Source organism: Prosopis cineraria, unplaced genomic scaffold (genome assembly GCF_029017545.1).
Source record: "Prosopis cineraria cultivar Desert tree isolate PC_DT_omini unplaced genomic scaffold, ASM2901754v1 PC6, whole genome shotgun sequence".
NCBI lineage: Eukaryota > Viridiplantae > Streptophyta > Magnoliopsida > Fabales > Fabaceae > Prosopis > Prosopis cineraria.
In genome coordinates, this window is record NW_026555337.1 from 21,666,931 (window position 1) to 21,686,216 (window position 19,286).

Genomic DNA, 19,286 nt, shown 5'->3' on the forward strand with positions numbered 1-19,286 from the left:
TTTTAGGAATATCTCCAACAATATAGTAAAAAAACACAAATGGAAAATGAAAATGGACAATTAAATATATTTATTTAAAATGGCGCATATAAAAATCACTTAAAGTGGGTAGTAACGCGTGGGGTATTGAGCTTTTGCTTATTTAATTTGTTATTTTTCTTAAAACAAGTTTCTTAAAGGCTATTTACTTTTTTTTATCTTTTATGAATATAATATAATTAGTTAGTTAGTTAGAAAATTAATTTCATTTACATAAAAATGAAAAAAAAAAATAAAAGTCTCTTTCCTCCACTCTCCCTCTATTTATTTCTTTCTTAATTTTCTAACACAAAGAGAAGGCTTCGCTGATTGCAAATATTATCTCTCCCGAGATAATAAGGAGAAAAGGTAGACCTCTTGTAAGTAAGTTGCTCCATGCACAAGAGTTGGAATTCAAACCTCTAACCATTTTTTCAGTGATGAGAGCCCTACCACTCAGTTATTACTTCATTTAATTTATTTTATTTACAGGATGTGGAGTTGTTTTCCAAACAAAATGACATTAAAGGCCAATTTATTTACGGCCCCTTTGTTTAAGATTCAAAATAAGTGATTTTTAAATAGTTTAGAGATTTTATAAGAGATTTATTTTATAGAGATTGTATAAAAAGAAAAAAATTATTTTTGTGTTCGGTTACAATAATAAAAAAGTGATTATTAGTTAGTTGTTTTAAATTTTATGATTTCTTCTTTGACTTTTATTTTATAAAATAATTGATCATTAAATTATTTCAAAAATTTAGGATATATTCATATATCTAGAATTTTAAAGCATTCCCTCTCATCTACAATATCATGTTATTTTTAGAAGCTACTTAAAGTAGTTTTTTTAAAATAATAATAATAATAAATATAAATTTTTATTCTAATCATTTTCAAAATGTAAAAAGAACCACAAAAACTCATAAATTAGATTTTTTGCAAATAATAAGTTATTTTTCATAAAAAAGCTGAAACAAATGGGCTCTTAAGCTTTTTTTTCAAAAAAATCACTTATGTTTTTGACAAAAATATATTTTGTGAAATTTTATAATATTTATTTAAAATTTTTAAAATAATTACAATTCTAAAACAAAAAAATATTTTTCTAATTAGTCTGCTTTGTATAGCTTCTTAAAATAATATGATACAGTAGCTACGTGAAAATGACCAAAAAACGTGGAAATATATTAAGATATTATAAATTTTAAAATAAATAAACAAATAAATTATTTTTACAAATAAAGATCCACAAAGATATTAAAATCTAAAAATAACTAAATAACAACTATTTTTTATTTTAACCAAAATAAAACAATAAATTATTTTTATAAAATTTCAAAGATAAATCAATTTTATAAATATCTAAATATCTAAAAATTATTTATTTTTTAATATTAAAAAAAGGCCAGAAAAAAAAAGAATATAGACTCACTTGAAACTTTCTTTTCCCTAATTCACTCTCTCAAAATATAAGAAACTTGTGTAAAGACAACAAGTCAACAATAAGATAACTTTTGAAACTATTGATAACATATGGTTCCTCAATTTCAGAATTAGGATAGTGTACAGGAAGTATAAAAGCCAATTGCACCTTTGGCTCTCTCATAAATGAGTTTTCCCTCAATATTGGCATTTGCTGATCATATTGAATTTAATATTTAACTAAAAAAGCTGAAGTTGCAAAATAAAAAGAGAAAAGGTTGTAAAACTTTTGGACCCCAATTATGAAGTTGCAAATTTTTATATCTTAAAAATTTTGGTTTGGTGCAGTGCAGTGTTGGCAAATGACAATTAATGAGAGGTTATAAGACCGAAAGAATTTTATTAGCTCAATGATGCTCAAAGTTTTAATATTCAAAGGCAAATGTTCATATATATAATAACTAATTTCATAGTCAATATATATATGTCACTTGTATTTTATAGCTTTTGATTATTGGATTTTGCGATTTGTAAATCCTACATTGTCAAAGAAAATAGGCATTGAAAATTCACATATTTAATTTTTTTTTGTGAAATCAAATTCAATTTTAGATAAAATTAATTTTCAGATGGTATTATTTATTGAACAAACTAAAAACTACGGGGTTAACTGGTAAACATAAAATCGTTTTTATGTTGCGAAAAAAAACTTTTATCTCGATTAAACAACTATGATAATGATTGGACACTTACAGTACTTCAACATATATATATATATATACACATATTTCAAGTATTATTCTCAATTTGAAATTTTAATGAGGGTCTAAATAATAGTGATGTAAATGTAAAACATAACTTTCAACAAATTGACCTATTTAAATTTACATGTCTACCAAAAAATGATTCAGAATCATAAATTTAGCAAACAAGGTGAAGAATTAATTATGGCATAGGCATAAACTCATTTCAATGATCATAATGATGTTTGTGTGGAAAAGAAAAAGATTATATAAATCAACTAAAAATTTTCACTTCAGGCAAAACTTATAAAAAGATTATTTATTCAATATAATTCCACAATTCTTATTTTTTAGATTTCTTTTTAAAAATTGGATTTCCAAACACGCAACAAAGAATGGCTTCTGAAATTGAGGAAAGTGAAGTCAAAAGAAGATAAGATAACCAAAGCCATTGAACAAAAATAGTAGAGATAGAGCCACAAAGACATAGGACAACCCATAATTTGATTCAATATCTCTCAGGCATCTCTCTATGTAGAGAATTAAAAGGAAACTATTCATGGAACTAATCACTGAAAAATAAATAGAAGAAAAAGATATTATTGTGAGATTAAAAAAAAAAGAAAAAAGCATGAATCGAGTTGAAGGAAAATCATCATAAAATCATGAACAGTATTATGTGATTACATATGTTTTTTAGCCCAAAATATAGAGGTAAATAGAGTAAACAATTCTTGTGCATATGAGCCACCAATCTGAATGACTAAGATATTTTCCCCTCGTTTGGGGCAAGTTAGAACCATTTATGACAATACTTGTATTTTATGTTTTTATACGGCAAGCTTTGCTTCAAATTTTTTCATGGTTATCCTGTTAAATGCCTGGACACCAAATAGGACCTTTCATTTCAATTTATTATATATTGGATTTTGTATCATTTGCTTCATCTATGTCTAATGAGAAAGAAAACAGCTCTGTTTTTCTTTCCTTTTGTTGTGAAGAAAGTTGAGATCTGTCCAAGCAAATAGACCAGACAAAATATAAAACAATATTGTTTAAGAAACTATGCTTTGCTTTTGGATGAGGAGATTAAATGGGAGGCAAGAAAATGACAGTGCAAAAATAGAAGAGAAATTGTTTTCTCCAGTTAGATTTACAACTCTAGAAAAAAACTACAAAGAAAAAAAAATTGATTAATCTAATGGTGCAGGATCTATGCCTCTTTTCCTCTCATTTGGGACGATTTTAATGTTTTCTCTCCAAAATCCCTCATTTTTTAGTGTTGATGATTTTTTAAAACTATCATATATATTTATAAGGATATAATCAGATTTTTATATATTCGTCTGAAAAAACTGTTTGGATTTAATTATTAGGAGTACCAGTAAATTTAAAGAGCGAAAACAAATATTTGTAAATAGAAGTTCATTTTTATCTGAAGTGCAATGATCAAAGATGGTGAACATATGAATATTAATAATGGCTTTCATGTTGCTTTCAAGAGCATTAGAAGGGATAAAGCAAGACGACAAAAAATGATGGCTGGTGGCATGAACGGGTTCATATTTTTAAATTTAAGACCAAATAAAAAGAACAACAAGGAAAAACAAATGTTTCTAACTATGGTGTTGATAAATGTATTTAAAAATTAAAAATATTAATATTGGTATGGGAAAGTTCAATACATAAAACTCGTTAGCACCACATCCTTATTCACCAAGTAATTCATTCAAACAAAAATTCCAACACTGATTCCACTAAAAAAAATTCAAATGTATCATATTTGAATTGCACATTTTTGTTATAGTGTTAAAACCTCTCAGATTAAGGGCCGTTTGTTTAAAATTAAAAAATAAGTAATTTTTAGGTAGTCTAGAGATTTTACAAAAAGAAATTTATTTGTAGAGATTTTAAAAAAGCAGGCATTATTTTTATGTTTGGTTACAATAATAAAAAATTGATTATTAATTAGTTATTTTAAAATTTTATGATATTTTCCTGATTTTTATTTTACAGAAATAATTTATTATTATATTATTTTAAAATTTTGTGATATTTTTGTATATTCTACCTCTTTAAACACACTCTCTCTCAATTACAAAATTAAATTATTTTCAAAATTTGCTCAAAGTAACTTCTTAAAATAATAAAAAATTTACTTTTTTTTATATTCTGATTATTTTCAAAAGTTTAGACAAATATTATAAAAACTCACAAAATAAATTTTTTAATAAAAGAAGAAGTAAGCTTTTTATGAAATAAGCTAAAACAAACGGGCCCTAAAGTCTGAACATTTATAATGATTTCTAAATTACTAATATAAAATTTATATAAAGCCCTATAATTCATAAAATATAAAAGTACAGCTCACCTTACACTTTATGTAACATTCATGGTTCAACGTTTAATAATTAAAATTTATTTAATTTTTTAAATTAATTTTAAATAAAAATTATAATTTATAAATATTTAAAAATAATTTAAAACTGATAACAATAGTTTCAATCCTAAATGAATAGCATGTATACTTAACTATTTAAATATGTTTTACTTTTAAACTATTTTTTAAAAAATATTCTATATGTACTTTAAAATATTAATTTTTTTGAATTATATAAGAGTTATAAAAATAAATAGAAAATATGAGAAAAATGAAAGTTCAAAAGATGATTGAGTTTTGTGGATCAAGTGAAAACCATTACCTTTTCAGACAAAAGAAAAAAGGAAAAAAAAAAAACAATGCCTGTATTCAAATATTTTAGGGAATTTATTGTTAGGTCTTACAGTACCTAATTTCATTTAAATTTTAAATTACGAAATTTTCATTTAAATTCCAAGAATTTCTTATAAAATTAGAAATAAAGCAAAAATTACTAAAATACTCGTATTTTTAATAAAATACCCTTCCTTTATTAAAATTTGATTTTAGTAAACTTAATCTAGCCTTAAATATTTGTGACATATAATTGATTTCATTTTGATAGAAAATATTGGCATCTAAGATCAAAATTTTCAAGTTGCAAAAGAAAAAATAAGCATAAAAAGAAGAAAGAAATGAATGTTGCAAATTATAATTTACGTAAAAAATTATACCTTGTAAATTATAGGAACCAAGATTAAATTTTAGCAGAATAAAAGTTAGGTCCCAAAACACTAAATTAATACCAGTTAAGTCAACAAAAATTTTTTGAAAAATAAATTGAAAATATCGATCCAAATTTTACAAATCCAAAAGCTTCAATTACAAATAAGTATTTAAATATCAAATGTAACTTTTAGATTGTAACAAAAGTTTTCATTTGTAACTGTTTGAATTAATATATATAATTCATTTTGGAGAAAAATTTGTTGAGAACTTAATTAGTATTAATTTAGTATTTTCGTACGTAACTATCATTCTCTATTAAATTTTTGAAGCAAGATAAGCTTCCAATGCTTCTTATATAGTTCTGGGTATGCAGGCAAAAAGTTCATTAACACCCAAGTATATAATTTTAAGATCCGAAAGATTGGCATTTTCCTAGGGAATATCTTCTCAAATATCACAATAACAAAGAACATAACACGGATATGAGTGCTTGTTTTTAGAAAATCATAGAAAAGTGCTAAAGTGAGATAATAACTACTACAACAAAGACCTATGGGATCACCCATTTTAGAGTGCATGTATGTAAAAACACTCCAAAGGAAAAAGGCGGAATATACAGGAGTGCAAATGATTTAAAAAATATCTTTTGGAGATGATTGACGCCTTATGGTGTATAGAAATTCATAGAAATATAAACCATTTAAAAAAAAATCTCTTGCATTATGGTTCCAAGAGCCCAAATCAACAGCGCAAAAACTAATAAAAGGACACAAAATAGTTTTTCCTGACAATGCAGAGAAAACCTAATCCGGTAACGTGCTATGATGTGTTGAAAGCATAGTGACAAAGTTTCTAATATCGCAACAAAATTAAAATTCTCCTAAGACACACAAAATTATTTGAAATGATTTGGAGAAAATATGAAATTTTCTGGTTTCATGAAACACATAGCCATTAAAGACTTGTATGACAAAGACACATGCTCAAGTGGGAATAAGCTAGAAATAGTTGGAGATATTTTTCTTGAAAGCTGAATAAAATAGTCAAGTACAAAGGAATAAATAAAATGAAAATAGCCAATGAAAATGTGAAGAAATAGTTAAGTATGAAAGGAAATAAAGAATGGGCGTGAAAAGTGGGTAACATAAGAGTGGGCAAAAATAGAATGAAGGGCTAAACATGGGCTAGCAAGTCATCTTATGCATTAGTCAAAAACAAAATTTACATATTAGACACATGTCCTTACTGTCATCGCTTAAAAGAACAATAATTAATAGGTTACTTTTGGATAATCATTTATACGTGGAAGCAAAATTTCATGCACATAATATGCATACTTTGAACCTACAAATAAGCATATGAGACCAAGTTTTATGTTTAGGCTCTGAAATGGCGGCTTGTACAAGTCTTTGAAGCATATACGTAAGTTCCAAGTAGATGGGAATTGCCAAAAATGTCATGTATTTGTTGAGGTTAATTAGATGTTCAAAGTGTATGGCATTTTTAGTTTTTTAATGTATAATTAATGATATTTTCAAAAATACCATTATAATAAGTAAACAACTCAACCTTTTATTGTTAAGTAAGACGCCCTATTGAATACGGATTAAAATAAAATGATGATGATATTAATTTGAAGACAAATAACTAACTTATTAAGAAACTACTTTGTTAAAAAAAACTATTAAAAAAGTAAGATATCGGGGGAATTCAAGTCCCCAATAAGAACACAATTAATCAAAACCCAACGGCACATGCAAATTAAGAAAAATATCAAAATATTAATTATTTGACCAGTTTTACTTGGTTTTTTTAACGAAATTATAAAATGAATTCTATAAAACATGTGACATGAGAATATTGTCCAGTTAGCTAGAAGAGGATTGCAAAGAACATTCAACTATTTTGTCTTGCTCAAATTAAAAAAATTTATTACCACAAAAGATATCATTAAAAAAATAACAATCAAAGAATTATCAAACATTAATTTTCTGAGGGGAAGTTAATTTGAATAAGGAACAATAGTTTTGCAAAGTTGTTTTCATCCAATGCATTAAATGTGCTAACTTTGATAAATCGAATACCCCTATAGGAAGACATGGAGTTGAAAATGCAAATCTTCATAGAATCAATAACAATATTGCATGCTCATCTCTGTTTTTAAGCCAAAAAAAGGTCTTAAGACATATGTAAACAAAATAATATTTCTAAATAATATCATGCAACTAATTGAGGGACGCACCAGTCACCACTTGACCAATGATAACACACAAAAATAACACAAGGTTGATGAAAAGTTATGCAATATGATTGGTTGAAAGCATATATACCCTTCTAGCCCAAAAAGCGGAAGCAAACTAACACTTCTCTATTTGATGGACACCAAAGTGTTGCAAATTTCACAACACAATCCTTATGCATGCGAACCACAAGTATGAATATGTAGTTGGGGAATCTAAAATACAACGATAAAAGATAGTGAAGATATAAATGTAAATAATGGCTTCCATATTGCTTTTAAGAGCACTAAAACTCCAAAAGGTAGAAAGCAAGAAAAAAGAAAACCAGGGGCACTGATGTGAATGGGTTCATATTTTTAAATTTAGAAGGTCATCCATTTCCTTAGATTTATTGTTTGGGATATGATTAAAAAAACCCAATGTAAAAGGGAAAAAAAAGGAAAAACAAATGTTTACAATAAATGTGCTGATAAATTTATTTAAAATTCTAGAAAATATTAACATGTAAGGCCATTATTTTCAGACTTGTAAGATTGCAAATTGTTTTAGGAATATCTCTTGCAACGTGCATGACAACAAGAAAAAAAAAAAAAACATATCATTAAGAGTGGCGATGCATTATAAATCATGCAGATGCAATTTTATAAATGAGGGATGTTTTGGGTAGGAATGAATTAATTAAGGTTGCTGCATGTGATCCCTTTCTGTTTTACTCTATTATTCTAATTGCCTCTGCACTTTATCCATATTTTATGTTAACATTGCAATTTTCGCCTCAAATTAAGTTTGTGGTTTTGATTGAATCAAAATATAAGCTTTTAATGTCATGATGAAAAAATGCTCATATATATCTTTCAAGGTGCTGAAATTGTAAATATGTTTGAAGAAATAAAAATAGTAGAAATGAATTTAAACTAAAAAAGTAGAGAAATTTTATAAATATAGCTTCATCACACTAGTATTCTTGCATTTTTTTTTTTCAAAGAAACTGTTTTCCAAATATGTAAAAACCTTCTTGAGACATGTTCTAAACAACATCAGTTAATTGGATGTGAAAGTCAATGCATTATACTAGCAAGTTTAAAATTGCTATGATGCACCTTTTAATTAATATGGCAACTTGAAGAAGAAAACAAAATCATTTTTTGATGAAGATGTGATGTGTGAATGTATGATACATCATTACGCAAGTGTTTCTTATATTTTTCTCTTACAAGCCTAGCTGTTTTCCTAAACTAATTAAAAGCTACGTGTAATATAAAAACAAAATTTTGCTTAAACTGATTAACGCAATTAATGAAGGGTATTATAGTCTAATTTTTTTATTTTCATACTCAATTAATATAGTTAACTGATTTTCTTAAACTGTGTGATATAATATTTTTTTCCTACAAATAGAAAACAGGGAGAAGTAATTCATTATTTGCTTTGGGAACTTATGACTTTGAAAATTGGGTAAAATTATAGGGATTAAAATTTTTACGTTGATGTAGATATTTAACACAGTCACTCAAATGAATATTTTTCAACTTTAATATTACATATAGTTGATGGTTTTTTGACCAGAAAGCTATTAGAATTTAATTTTATAATTATCAAGTGTATTGAACTTTATTGAAACTCCCCCCATCCCAAATTATAAGACAACTTCGAAAGAATTTTGTGTCCCAAAAAATAAGGCAATTTGAGAGAAATAATATTTCATTAATGATATTTTTTCAATATTACCCTTCAAGCGGAGAGAGAATTGAAATGATATTATAGTGTACTCCCTTCGACAACAATATAGGTTATAGTTAACTAATTCACGGTTTGTGAACACTGTTAGTTGAAACCTTAAATTCTTAAAAAATGTCCTATCTTTCCATTTATACTATCATTAAATATCCTATATAAGAGCTTTGATAATAGTAATTAAAATTTAAATGCATGATTTTTTTCAAAAAGAGTAATAAATGAAGTAGGGATATGGTTGAAAAAACAACTATAAAAGTTATCCAATATCATATTATGTGCGTTGATGTGTGAAAACATTACATCTAAACCCTCTATATGTTTTTGTGATACATAGGTGCGCCATTTTTATTTGTAGTTGAGGTGATGCTAGCAGAAAGGAGAAAAAAGGGTAAAGTTTTGAAATTTGGCTGTTGACGCTTTTTTTCTTTTTATGGAATGCATAAAACTCTTTAATTCTACATCTTATGTAATTCATTCGAACAAAAATTATATTCCGGTATTTTTTATTTTTTAGTTTTTGAATTGATCTGCAAAATTTTTAACAGTAACATTTTTATTTAAATAAAAATATATGATGAACATTTTTTAAATTATTTTAGAAAGTCACTATTAAGCTTTGGACTGTGAAACTAATCTTAGATTCCATGTAATACACACATTAACATCTACTTTAAGCGAACCTTGTAGTTTTTAATTATACTGTGGGGGGATTTAAGTGTAATTCTTTCAAAAACAAATGCTTTGTTACTCAGAGCAATTGCATAAAAAAGCATATAAAAAGTAATGGGTGTGCGCATAGCAGTTAGCACATGATGATTTATTGGAACTAATTAAGATATAATTATTGAAGCATAGTCAAAATTCCAATGCATCTTGGTATATGAAAGAAGATGAACACTTAAAGACATACACTTTTGAATATATAGTTAATTAAAATTAAGTTTTAAGAAATTAAAGTATAGAAAATTTGAATATAAAAACTGTAGCATAGTCTTGGCTTTAGTATGCTACCCACTATGTATATAATTTTTTATTTAAAAATCCTCCACTTCATATGAAATGTTTCATGGAAAGTGCTAATAAAAAGTACGATGTTTGTGATTTTCAAAAAAAATGTGAAAAGGAAAAATTAGTGATTCTTCTTATATTTGTTGATTACAGTCTAAATTGTCAAAGTATATCGCATGACATGTGAAAGAGGATCCCCTACTGTGCCATTTGCACACAACTTTGCTTCCAGCATTCCAGCATTACACACTCTATATATGATAAAGAAAAAAAAAAAGCAGCAATATAGTTTTTTGACTGGTGCAAAGAAAACCATTTTGAAAGAAAAAAATGATTATAACATATAGACTATTCAGTTGTTGATTATTTTACTTCTTTTTTTTTTTGGGAAAAAACATGTTTATGTGGCTGCAAAGTCTGTGCTTATATATTTTTATGGTTTTGACGATTGAAAGCTTATCAGAATTCACGTATATAATTTTCTGATGTTGACATTCACTTATCCTTTTAGAAACATATCCTAAAATGTAATTACCAAAAAAGACACCAAAGGAGATGACACAATTAAAAAAGAGAGAAAGAAAGAGAAATGCATTTTTGCTCATAGTAGAGCATATGAAAAGTAACACGGACAGAGCAGATGGCATATCATAAATTTGATGAAAAAATACCTTGGAAAGTATTGCGATCGAGCCTTAACCTTTGAAGCATAGTCAAGTTTCCAATGCCTCTTGGTATGTGACCTGAAAGTCCTGTATGACCTTAAAATATTTAACTATCATTTGTTTCTTATAAATAGGCTTAGAGAAAGTATCTGAACATGTCATTTATAGAAGTTGTCTCAAGCAACTCCATGAAAACTATTTGAACAATATGACAGTATAACATTATGATTTGTTGAGAGAACAATTAAGTTTTCAATGCTTCTTTGATGATGTGGCAAGACACGTTAAAGAAATGTAACTAGGTATATAATTTTAATATATGTAAGATGATTGATTTTTTCATAATATCTCCTACAGTATCTCTTCCACTGTGACAACAAAAAATGGCTTATGTAGAATCGAGGAGATAATATTCTAGGGCAATCACCTATAATGTAATATCTTAATTTTAGCATGTTAATCAAATATAGTATTTTTGTTTCACACAATGTATATATTTAACTTTGATAAATTGAATACACCATAGGCCATATCACATTTATTATTTTCGTTTTCATTCTTGTTTATAATTTAAATGTTAAGTATATACTTGTGTATAATATTAAATAAATGGGGTAAGTAAATGTGGAACAAGAATCTTAAGTAGCATATTTATTGTCTGTATTTGCGATGAGAGAGCCTTACTGTCTAAGAGCTTATAATTTTGAAAACTCAACTATGACTAATTTATTTAAGATTATAAGAAAAGCATTGTAGTTGTTTCTAGCTATGCAAAGAAAACCATTTGAAAAATATGACGGTAATGCATTATGAGTTATTGAAAGCAACTCATCATTGTTTTTAGAAAATTATTATGTGCATTGATGTGTGAAAACATTACATCTGGATCATAGTTAGTTTTAGTGATACATAGGTATGCCATTTTTATTTGTAGTTGAGGTGATGCTAGCAAATTTGGCTATTGTTTCTTTTTTCTCTTTTAAGGAACGCATAAAACCTTTTACCTCCACATCGTGTGTAATTCATTCAAACAAAAAAAAATAATATTATAGTATTTTTTAATTTGTTGAATTGATCCGCAAATTTTAACAATAATATTTTTATTTAAATAAAAATTTATGATGAACATTTTTAAAGTATTTTAGAAAGTCACATAATTAAGCTTTGGGCTGTGAAACTAATCTTAGATTCCATGTAATACAAACACTAACATCCAGCTTAAATGAACATTGTAGTATTTAATTATATTGTGGGGGATTTAAATGTAATTCTTCCAAAAACAAATGCTTTATTACTCAGAGCAATTGCATAAAAAAGCATACAAAAAGTAATGTGTGCACGCATAGAAGTTAGCACATCATATAATTTAGGCACCAATTAAGTTATAACTATTGAAGCATAGTCAAATTTCCAATGAATGCATCTTGGTATATGAAAGAAGATGAACACTTAAAGACAAACACTTTTGAATATATAGTTAATTAAAATTAATTTTTTAAGAAATTAAAGTATATAAATTGAATATAAAAGTGTAGCATAGTCTTGTCTTTAGTATGTATATCCACTATGTATATAATTTTTTATTTCATGGAAAGTGCTAACAAAAAGTATGATGTTTGTGATTATTCACCCAAAAAAAAAATGTGAAAAGGAAAAAATTAATAATTCTTATAATTTGTTGATTACGGTCTAACTTGTCAAATTATAACGCATGACACATGAAAGAGGATCACCTACTGTGCCTTTTGCACACAACTTTCCTTTCCAACACTATAATTTTTTTTTTTGGTGAAAACGTTACACACTCTAAACATCACACGTTATATGCAGCAAGAAAAAAATAATATAACTAAATAGACTATATTTTTTACATAACTTGAATACTGAAATAATTTTTAAAATATTATGCTTATTTTTTCAACACGTAATAAGCTAACTAAAAGAAAAGTATGGCTTTTGGGTTATATAAATATACTCTTTAATCTTTCAATATATATTTTATTACGCTTCTTGGCTTCAAAAATATTTAAGATCGAACGGTGTAGGTCCACAAGGGTTCCTCACAATTATCAGTTTTCTTCAAAAAAAAAAATGTCGGTTGGAAATTATGGAGATGGATTAAAATTTTATGAAAAAAAAACATTTGTGCTTGTTTTGTATTGAACTTTACTAAAAGACACGAGAAAACATTAAAGGATTTAAAGAAGTTTAGAAAGCTCAGTAAAATATATATAGAAATACGAAAGAATAAAAAATTGTTTAAAGACGGAGCAATATCTTCTATATTTTCAGGTTATATGAAAATCCCAATAAAACATATAAAAATTTAAAACAAAATATAAAAATTATAAAAAAAAACTCAGATATCTCACCTACTATAAGTAGAATTTAAATACTAAAAGTAGAATATTCTATAGATTTGTAATTTAGCATCTAGTCATATGTTTTCAAACTGCTACTATGACATTTGTAAAGATTGCGTACAAAAGACAAATTCATTGGCGCAGTGGCCAGTGGGGATTTAAAATGACTGAAGCATAGATATGGAGCCAAAAGTCTTATTAAAAGGTAAACTTAAAATAAAATCTGCCTTGCGATATCACCAATTTGTTTAGGAATGCATCTTGCAAAATAGCAACAAAACAAAAAGTACTAACACTGTTATTGCAATCATTAAAGTGCAATTAAAATATATTGGCAAAGAAATTAAATTTGAAGATTCAAAATAGCCGGCCGTAGCAAATACCTGTAAAAAGAATTGTCTCCTAAATTAAGTCTTTGAGCTCTTTGCATTGTAACCAATTGGATGGCAGGGCTTCGGATAATGCATTTTTTTGAAGATGTAGCACTTGTAATTTTGGAAGTCCATGGCATATACTGGAGGGAATACTTCCAGACAAATTATTCCAGCTTAAATCAATCTCTTGTAACTCTGAAATATTGAAGATATTTGATGGTACTTGGCCAGAAAGCTTATTTCCACCCAAATATAGAAGTTTTAGATTTTGGAGATGGCCAATCTCTCTTGGAATATCTCCTGCAATATTTTTGATGAAGAAAATAAAAGAAAAATAAATGAGGTAGAGAATTAAACATGGAGATGTGATGTATATAAATACTCATTGCTGTATAAATGCAAACATAAAACATAACTACAATGGAAATTCCATATTAATGTATCGTGCAAGAGATTGTCAAAGAACATGATTAATATATTTATTTTAATTGAAAATATTTAATCATCACAAACATATCATAAATTCATAGTGCGATAATTAATTAGCATAGTCATCAGAATTGTTTGTGATGATGCACAACGAACCCATGTGAAAAGAAGAGAAAAAAAGTTGGTTGTAACTTCACTTGTGCTGAGCCTCTTTGATAAGTGTATCTTTTATAGTTAAATAGGTATGGATTTTGGCTTATATTGGCTAAATTTATTAATATTCCATACCTATTTAATTGATATTTTATTTTTTTTCTTATCTCTTAATTATATGTAAAATATACTTACTTTCTTCTTTTTATATTTGACAGGAAAAATAACAAATTAAATTAATATATATATATATACGGACTGTAGAGGCATCTACATCCAGCATTTATTCCCAAGAGAGAAGAACATTATTGGAATAATGAACATGTTTATATTGTTGCATTGTGAACTTGTTTCGTTATCTATCAATGCCATATCGGATATTGCCATGTGCAGAAGAGAAAGAGACGACTAAATAAGGAAATTGGGAGCAACTATGATATCTTTTGTAGGCCATATGTGCATATTTAATTTATGTATAAGCCTTTAAATGGTGTTAATATTCTGTCGTAAAAAATAATTAGATGTGACACATCTAGGATAGGTGTTTCAAGGAAAAAATCCCTAAAAATGATTATAGAAGTTTTAGATTTTGGAGATGGCCAATCTCTCTTGGAATATCTCCTGCAATATTATTTGATGAAGAAAAAGAAAGAAAATTAAATGAGGTAGAGAATTAAACATGGAGATGTGATGTATATAAATACTCATTGCTGCATAATACAAACATAAAACATAACTACAATGAAATTCCATATTAATGTATCGTGCAAGAGATTGTCAAAGAACATATGATTAATATATTTATTTAATTGAAAATATTTAATCATCACAAACATATCATAAATTCATAGTGCGATAATTAATTAGCATAGTCATCAGAATTGTTTGTGATGATGCACAACGAACCCATGTGAAAAGAAGAGAAAAAAGTTGGTTGTAACTTCACTTGTGCTAGCCTCTTTGATAAGTGTTATTTTTTATAGTTAAATAGGTATGGATTTTGGCTTATATTTGGCTAAATTTATTAATATTCCATACCTATTTAATTGATATTTATATTTTTTTCTTATCTCTTAATTATATGTAAAATATACTTACTTTCTTCTTTTTATATTTGAAAAAAACAATAAATTAAATTAAAATATATATATATATACGGACTGTAGAGGCATCTACATCCAGCATTTATTCCCAAGAGAAGAACACTATTGGGATAATGAACATGTTTATATTGTTGCATTGTGAACTTGTTTCGTTATCTATCAATGCCATATCGGATATTGCCATGTGCAGAAATATCCGGCAAATTCATTTGGGAAAAATTCATTTGGGAAAAATTACACTCAAGGCCCTAATTTGGCAAACATTTGTTAAAAGTTAACCCATACACAAATTTATTAAAGAATTGTTAGAAAAGAAAAGTTCACCCATACACAAATTTATTTAAAAAAAAGATAAAGTAGGAAAAGAAAATGCATGGTTGTTCATAGTAATAATAAGCAAGCAACTAAAGAGGGAAAAAAACTATAGTAGCCAGAATATCATAATTTGATGAAAAATTTACCTTGAAAATTATTATGATCAAGACCTAGCACTTGAAGCATATCCAATGTTCCAATACCTTCTGGTATATCACCTACAAAAAAAAAAAGGCCCTTAAAGATATTGAATTTGAATTGGTCACAGGTATATCTATTGAGAATACTTCCCACGTATGTGATAAGTACACAAAAAAGATGGCATATTAATCCTACAAGTGTCCATGTATAATGAATCTTTTGAACAAGTCTAACAACACATGCAAATTATAAGCAACATATTGTGTAGTAATTGTTTAAAATAATTTACATGGTTTTAACGTAACTACAAAAGAAATTCTATAAATCATCTAAAGTGACAAATTGTCTAGCTAGCTAAAAGAGGATTACAAAGAACATTGGATTATTTATCTTAACCAATTTAAAAAAATTATTATCTCCAATATGTCATTGAAAAATAACAGTTACATAAATAATATTCTCTGGGGAAATTAATTTGAACAAGGAAGCAAGCTTTTGCAAAGTTGGTTTCATCAATGCACAAAATGAGCTAACTTTAATAATTTGAATACCCATAGAGGAGGGCAAGAAGTTGGAAAGGAAAATCTTCAAAAAAAAATTCAATAACAGGAAAAAAATGTGTTTTGGATATATGCAACATACTTATCCATAAAAAGAGTAAATCATTTTTTCTTTTATTTTTTAAATAGCTAAATAGATTTCATCACCGCTACAAATTATATCACATAAAGTTTATAAATTTTTCACAGCTAAACAGAAATCATTAATGCTAGAAAGGTACCCAAAGACTTCAAAGGAATTATGGCATTTTGGGAGACCTGATTGTTATTTTTATATTTAGATGGGATTTTATTGTCATTTTCCCAAGTTAATGTGCTGTTAATGTTTTTTATATTTGTATTTATAAGTTTTATATTTGCTTTCAGAAAGTTTAGGTGAGTTGGGTCTGGAGGCTCACCAAGGCTAGGATAGGCCTCCCTCAAAAATTATTTACAGATGTACTTACAAATCACCCAACAACAAGGTATTTGTAAGTTTTATATTATTATACACCATCAAATAATAAAACTAGTAAATTACTTTTAAAAATGTCTATAATAAAATTAAAAATGGAAATTCATATATACACCATAGTTTATTTATATATCTATATATATTTTAAAAAAAATCTCTTGCCCACCTTTGATTCTCATTTCAGCCCCAATTCAAAATAAAGGAGATAGCTTAATAATTTGGTTATCTTTAGAAATTTTTTTTTTTCATGCCACCTATAAAATTCTTGCGAGTGAAAACCTTTCGGCTGGATATATTGATTACACATTTTAAGATCAGTCATCATATGTTTGATTTATTTTAGTGGTGGATCCATATATGATATAGCTTGAACTTGTTCTTTTGGTATTTTATACCAAAGATTAATTTTTGTTCAAATAAAGCCAAGATATGCCATGCTGCCACTCTAATCATTCTTTAAATCCCAATCAGAATTTGATTTCTTACCCACTTATTCCTCTTAATTAAAATTCTAATAATGTTTATAGCCAATAAGAGCAAAATTGATTGTGATTGATAAGTAACAAAATTTGATAAACCAACTTTGAGTTAGACGTTGGATCCATCCAGATTTTACTTTTTGTTTACATATTAACATTATGTATTCTTTGTATTTTTTTGGTCCATTTGTTAAAGATTAAAAAAATAAGTCATTATTAGATCATTTATGGATTTTATAAAAGAATTATTCTGTAGAAAATTTACAAAAAGCAAACATTATTTTATGTTTGGTTACAATAATAAAAAAATAATTATTATTTAGTTATTTTTAAATTTTATAATATCCTTCTTTATTTCTTTTTTATAAAAATAATTTATTATTTAATTATTTTAAAATCATATTATATCTTCTTGCCTCCCACATTTTTAAAACATTCTCTCTCAAAGATTTACTTAAAATAATAAAAAAATTTACTTTTCTATTATAATTATTTTCAAAAATTTAAACAATGTTAAAATCACAATAATTTTTTTTAAAAAAGTGATTTTTTTCATAAAATAAGATAAAAAAACAGGCCCTTTATCTCTTAAAATTCTTACAGCTAAGCAAGGGTTCAAATTATTCTAGAGCGGGCAATAAACCTAGGATACTCTGGGATACCAGGCGGTCTAGTATCCAAAAAAAAAAAAAGAAGCAAAAAGAGTAAATATTTTGGATATGTAAAGATATGATATATTTTAAAAATATTTAATCTAAATGTTTAATCAAAAATTTAACTATGAAATATGATATACTTTAAAATATTTAATCTAAATATATTTTGTCATTGAGATTTATGGGGGTTATAGTAATTGGAACCTTTTTTAAAAAAAGGTAAGACTACAATCGTGACAATAGAATTATCAAAAAAAATTCAAAAGTTATAAACTAACTTTTTATATAATTATGTGTGTGTATCAATATACCAAAATAAAAGGTACAATACTACAAGTGTTGATATATATGTTTAAAAGCTGCATCTACCAATGATAGATTTGGTGATGGGGTCATGCTTCTATTACCTAATGTACAATGTCATTTTTGTTTGCATTTGAAGAGATATTAGCCTGGGAAAGTTAAAAAAGAGACACTGGCTTTATTAAAATTGAATTTAGTAAATATGCTTGATTTTTAATTTTATTAAAGTCATTTGAAGTTAAAAATCAAGCATATTGTTGCTGGTTCTAATAGGATGGGTATCTTCACCATCACTTCCTTTGTCTAATCTATTAGTTAAAATTATTTCGCTGATCTCTCTTATGTTGTTGCTGATTCTGTTTTTGCTCTGTTGCTGTTTGCGATTTCAGTTGTACTGTACTAGTTTATTTGCCTTATCAGCAGTTGGGGAAAAAAAAAAAGTCCTTTGAAATTTAATGAAAGTTTTCTTACAACGGACCTAACTGAAATTATCCCCTGTTATATTTAAAATCTTTGCAACGGGTTGAGTTCTCAATGACATTATAAAATATTACAAATTATGTATAAAAATATAATCCAATTTTTAATTTGTTTTGTGAGAAAAAGAAAGTTTATTCTAGACTTATACATTTTGGGATATATATAGCATTTTGACGAAACCTATTAGCATCAAAGTTTATAATTTCAAGTTGCAAGAAAAAAGAAATAATCTATAGTGAATTATAATTTGCATTAAAATTATACCTTGTAAATTATTGGAACCAATCACTAATTCCTGAAGCGAAACCCAACTTCCAATGCTTCTAGGTATGTAGCCAATGAGTTGATTTTGAGCCAAGTACATAATTTTAAGATTTGTAAGAATGGCAATTTCATTTGGAATGTCTCCTGCACTATTGCAATAATAACTAAAAACACTAATATGAGCGCTTGTGTGTATATTATAGAAAATCATAGAAATACAATATAACTTTATGGAGATGATCATGGACAACATATGTTGTATAACAAATCATATAAATTTAAAAACCA